Source organism: Magnolia sinica, chromosome 10, assembly GCF_029962835.1.
Source record: "Magnolia sinica isolate HGM2019 chromosome 10, MsV1, whole genome shotgun sequence".
Taxonomy (NCBI): Eukaryota; Viridiplantae; Streptophyta; class Magnoliopsida; order Magnoliales; family Magnoliaceae; genus Magnolia; species Magnolia sinica.
The window spans coordinates 27,012,845-27,018,635 of NC_080582.1; positions in this window are offsets into that span (position 1 = coordinate 27,012,845).

Genomic DNA, 5,791 nt, shown 5'->3' on the forward strand with positions numbered 1-5,791 from the left:
AGTCCCTAAACCCTTATGGTACCAAGAGATTGCTCCAACGTCTAGACCGAGTGGGTGCATGAGCGCCGAGTACCGATTACCAGACAATTGCACTTTCCACTATGTCGTGGTCGGTTAAAAGGGGGTGCGGCCTTACCCGCCTGAGAGGAAAGGGCAAAGCTAGGCTGAGTTTGACAAGCTCGAGGAATGGGTCCGCTATCGACGAGCTGAGCCCGATATTGGCAGGCGGATAGTGAGGTCTTTTTCACTCACCTTATTACGCGCGATGGTGCAGCAATCTGGCTTGGAGTGTACTAGATCCTGGTGATATTCCAGAGTTGAGTTGTATTGATATGTGGACTTAGATGAGGATTCGCATGCTTGAGTTGTATTTCTCACCGCATGGCCTTGGTACGGCCGACATCATCCATGCCTCACATCGCATAACCTTGGTATGGCTCCTGGCATTCATGGAATCATCAGCATGTTCCGGATTACTCTGATATTGCATAACTACTACCTTGCGCACACACTTTCACCACCTTCTAAGCTTTTCATAAGCTTATGCACGACCGTTGCGTGCAGGCGACGTTGGAGCGCAGCAGCGCTGAGGCAGGAGCGCTTTGTAGATCATCTTGGAGCTTTTTGTTCATTATCATTGTATTTCCCTTAATGCTCATTGTACTTGTAAAGTTTTTGATCATAGTGAAAATGTGATAGAGTTTTTGGTTGTTGTTTGTGGGTTATGCCTTTAGTTATGCTTATTACGAATCAAACTGATGTTGAAGATCCTCCTCGTAACATCCCAGGATCGGAACTTGGCGAATGGGCGCTGGGAGCCGAGAATGGGGTTCTACGGAGGCTGTCGGCGCTGGATTCGGCGATCGGGAATTCTGTGAGCCCGTTTTTCGAGTTAGGGCTTGACATTGGGCCTCATCATATGGGCCACATACACATCATATTGGGCCTCATACAGGGTCCTCAAATACATCACAATGGGCCACACACAAGGGCCTAATTTACTTCTCAATGGGCCTCATCATATTAGCCTCATGTACACCACATCAGGGCTCATCATATGAATGACATAGGTATACTATACATATATCACAGTGGGTTGCACAAATGGATGGATGGCTCGGATCAAACATGCACACATCATGGTGACCAGCTAGATGTCGAACCCTTGGACGAATGACTTGGATAAAGCAGATACATCATGTGGGGTACATGGACGGACGGGATGGATAAAACATATGCATCACAGCGGGCCCCACCATCCAGGAGCATTGGATGATGCTGATACAGAATACATACATTAAGGTGTGCCCCACCATCCAGAAATAGATGGACGACGTGGATATACACCACATACATGAGGTGGAGTCCCACCTTGGATGGACGGTGTGTATATAAAATACATACATCTAGTGGGGTCCATGTCCCAGCTAGAATGGACGGTCAAGATATAAGGCACATACATCACCTGGGTCCCACGTGGATAACAGAGATGAAACACATACATTGAGGTGGGCCCCACTTGTCCAGCAAACAGACGGTGTGAAACGAAACACATACATCATGCGGGTCACACTGTCCATGTGTGGACAGCGTGGATGAAACACGACAGATGGGTCCCACGTGGGGTGCTCCACTTGAGATTGAATCTGCCTCATTCCCCAGGCCTGGGAGGCCTAGATGGACGGTGGACATTACACCTGCATCACAGAAAGCCCCATCATCTTCGACGGCAGGATAAAACACATATATCACCTAGGTCACCACCGTCCAGGGGCTGGATGGCGTGGATGGTACACGTACATCATGGTGGTCCCCTTAGATGGACGGTGTAGATACAACACATATGCCACGGTAGGCCCCACATCATCTAAACGGTTTGGATCAGACACATCAGCAGGTGCGTCCCATGGACGGTGTGTTTACAACACATACATCATTGCAAGTCCCACTGTCCAAGGGTCTGGACGGTGGATGGCATGGGTGAAACATATACATCAGGTGGGGCCACATGGTGTGTCCCACCAACAGCCTTGAATAAAGCTGATATTTGTATTTTCACTGTCCAGGTCTACTTGGGCGGACAGGCAGTGGCCTGTCCGCTGGACACCAGTGAGGTGGGCCCCATAGATGGGACGGTGTGGATCATACATCATAGTGGGGTACACAACACATGGAAAGAGAGAGAGAGAGAGAGTGTGTGTGTGTGTGTGTGTGGTGAAGGGAAGAGCTCCACCACTATGAGCTCCTCCCGGTTTACAACACATTCCACAAGTGGGCCCTCAAATAGAAATCAAGGGTGGTAATCCTAATATCACCCACCGTTTTCTCTTCTTCTTGGTTCCTTGGAAAGCTAAGCTCCTTGGCTTCTTCTTTGATGGTGGAAGATGAGAATTGGAGGGTGGAGATAGGAGATTAAGGGTGTAGGAAGTGGGTCACACTTGGCTTCTTGCTCTCCTTAGAGCTTGGGCGGTCCTCTCTATTGGAATGGGTAGAGAATGAGAGAGAGAATAAGATTTGTTGTAAGGGAGATGAGATGGGAGGAATGAGTGTTGTAAGGGAAGTGACATGAGAGGTATGGGCTTGGTTGACTTTGGGAATGGAGAGGTATGGGTTGTCATGCATTGTTGGTAAGAGAGGAATGGGTTGTGTACTTGACTAGTACTTGATTAATTGATGCGATGGATGATAGAGATTCTCTCGAAATTTGCAACTCGTGGTGTTTTCCTCAAAATAAACGCGGGCCCACAACTCCTGGCCTGGGTATCGCATCAGTACGCAAGTCGCGGCATTGGAATCGTGGCGATGGCGCGATTGCAATGGTACAAGTCTCGGGTAGAGTCGACTCAGATTTACAGGATGTGACTTTGGGTCATGTGCAAATGCCAATTATAGGTCGTGGTTTGTCGAAATTCGATAGAGAAAATCGCGAGAGTCTACGGAATGGTACAGACTAGGATACAGGCCTTACATGGTAGATTTAACTCAATTCGCAGTCATTAAAACTTAGTTCCTGGTCAATTTAACTTAGTGGGTCCTCGGTCTATTAACTCAGTGGGTCCTCGGTCTATTTCACTTGGTCTTCGTTCAATTTCACATCAGTCTTCATTCTTTATTTCAAAAGCCCTCAATGTGGGACGATTGAGCATTGAATTTGCTCATTTATCGGGACATGCCATACCATACAATGTTTTTTTAATAGAGGATTGTGGACCGTGGGGATATATCATATAAAATACGGTGGGGTCTACGAAGTGAAAGCGAAAATGACGTGAGTGGCAAGTGTATTCTCGACCAAATAAAGGTGAAAATGAGGGTTTTACTGCTAGGGTGGACAATCATAAAAGGAGAGAGAAGAAAGCAATAAAATGAGGGTTTTATTGCTAGGGCGGACAGTCACAAAGGGGGCACTACAAGAAAAGACACTTTTACCTATGAAAATTTTCGTAGCTAAAAGCCTTTTTTTCATAGGCAAAAACTTTTGCCGATGAAAATTTTCATTGGCAAGTTCGTCACTAAAAGACCGTGGGGAAACACCTTTACTAACGAAAAAAAAAATTCGTAGGTAAAGGTAAGACTTTTGCCAACGAAATTTTTTGTTGGTAAAACCTTTTACCACCGCTAATTTTCGTAGGTAAAAATATTGACAAAATATTTACAAGACTTATACCTACAAATATTTTCGTAGCTAAAAATATTTACAACACTTTTACCTACAAATTTTTTGTACTAAAAAGTATTACAAGACTTTTACCAACGAATATATTCGTAGCTAAAATATTTAGAAAACGTTTACCTACGAACATTTTCGTAGCTAAAAGTATTTACAAAACTTTTACCTACCAAGATTTCCATAGCTAAAAAGTATTACAAGACTTTTACCCATGAATATATTCATAGCAAAAAATACTTAGAAAACGTTTACCTATGAATATATTCGTAGCTAAAAATTTTACAAAACTTTTAAATATTTACAAAACATATACCTACGAATTGTTTTGCAAGTTAAAATATTTACAAAAGTTTTACCTACAAATTGTTTTATTGGTAAAAATAGTTACAAAACTTTTAACTACGAATAATATCGTAGGTAAAAATACTTACAAAACTTATACCTACGAATATTTTCATAGCTAAAAATACTTACAGAACCTTTCCCTACAAAAACATGGATGAGACTTTTACCCACAAAAAGTTTCGTAGGTAAAAGCGTGGATGAGACTTTTACCTACGAAAATATTCGTAGGTAAAAGTTCTTTTTTTTCCCTATGTTCCAGCATAAAATTCTTGATATAGACCTGATATATACATGTTACAATATATTTGATTTTGGGGTTACTTTATCTTTTATTTCATCGTCGTTAGTATCTCGGTTAAGATTGAAGTCAGAAATCTTAGATAGGCAAATTTTGGTAGAATCCCCCATCGGCAAGTCAATTATTTTAGACAAAATATGTAAATCTATTCCCCTTATAATAGGCGATATTGCTATATTAGCTAATTTAATAGAAATGAGTATGGCAGGATACAATGTTATTCTTGGAATGGATTGGCTTACTCGAAATCATGCAACGTTGGATTGTTATGCGAAGACAGTTACCTTTGCAGCGCCAAGAAGAGAACCAATTATGATTCAAGGGAAGAAGAAGAATGAGAAGATCGAGCATGTTATGACATTGATTGGTAATGAGAAACAAGAAAAAACGGTGGATTTGATTCCGGTTGTGTAGGAATATCCTGAAGTTTTTCAAGATATATCAGGACTACCACCTCGGCGAGAAGTGGATTTTGGTATTGATCTCTTACCAGGATCGGCACCAACATCTATGTCTCCATATCGAATGACGCCTATTAAATTGAAGGAGATGAAGGAGCAGCTGGAAGATTTGAGGTCCCGAGGATTTATTCGACCAAGTACTTCTCCTTGGGGTGCGCCAGTACTTTTTGTAAATAAAAAGGATGTCACTCGACGGTTGTGTATTAATTATCGCTGCTTAAATCAGATGACGATTAAAAATAATTACTCATTACCCCGTATAGATGATTTGTTTGATCAGTTGAAAGGATCTCGATATTTTTCTAAGATCGATTTGAGATCAGGTTACCACCAATTATGTGTTAAAGAAGAGGATATCTGTAAAACTGCTTTCAGAACACGTTATGGTCATTATGAATTCTTAGTCATGCCATTTAGGTTGACCAATGCACCTGCAATGTTTATGGACCTGATGAATAAGGTGTTCCAGCCTTATCTGGATAACTATATTATCATGTTCATTGATGACATTCTGATTTACTCAAAGACTAGTGAAGAGCATGAACTACATCTAAGGACGACATTGCAGACTCTAAAAGATAACCAGCTATATGCTAAGTTTTTTAAGTGTGAGTTCTAGAAGGAGAGTGTTAAATTTCTTGGGCATATTGTTTCAGAAAAAGGTATTGCGATTGACCCTATGAAGATTGAAGCTGTAGTGAAGTAGGAACAACCCACAAGTGTGTCAGAAGTTAGAAGCTTTCTTGCTCTCGCTGGATATTATAGAAGGTTTATTAAGGATTTTTTGAAGCTTGTCGGACCGCTAACGAGTTTAACTCGAAAAGGAGTGCCCTTCAAGTGGACTGAAAAGTGTGAAGAAGCTTTTGTTAAACTGAAGCAACTCTTAACCTCAACTCCCATTCTAACCCTCTCGAAGGATGGGTTAGTATTTGAAGTTTACACCGATGCATCAACTAAAGGTCTAAGTTGTGTATTAATGCAAGGGGGCAAGGTGATTGCATATGCATCAAGGCACCT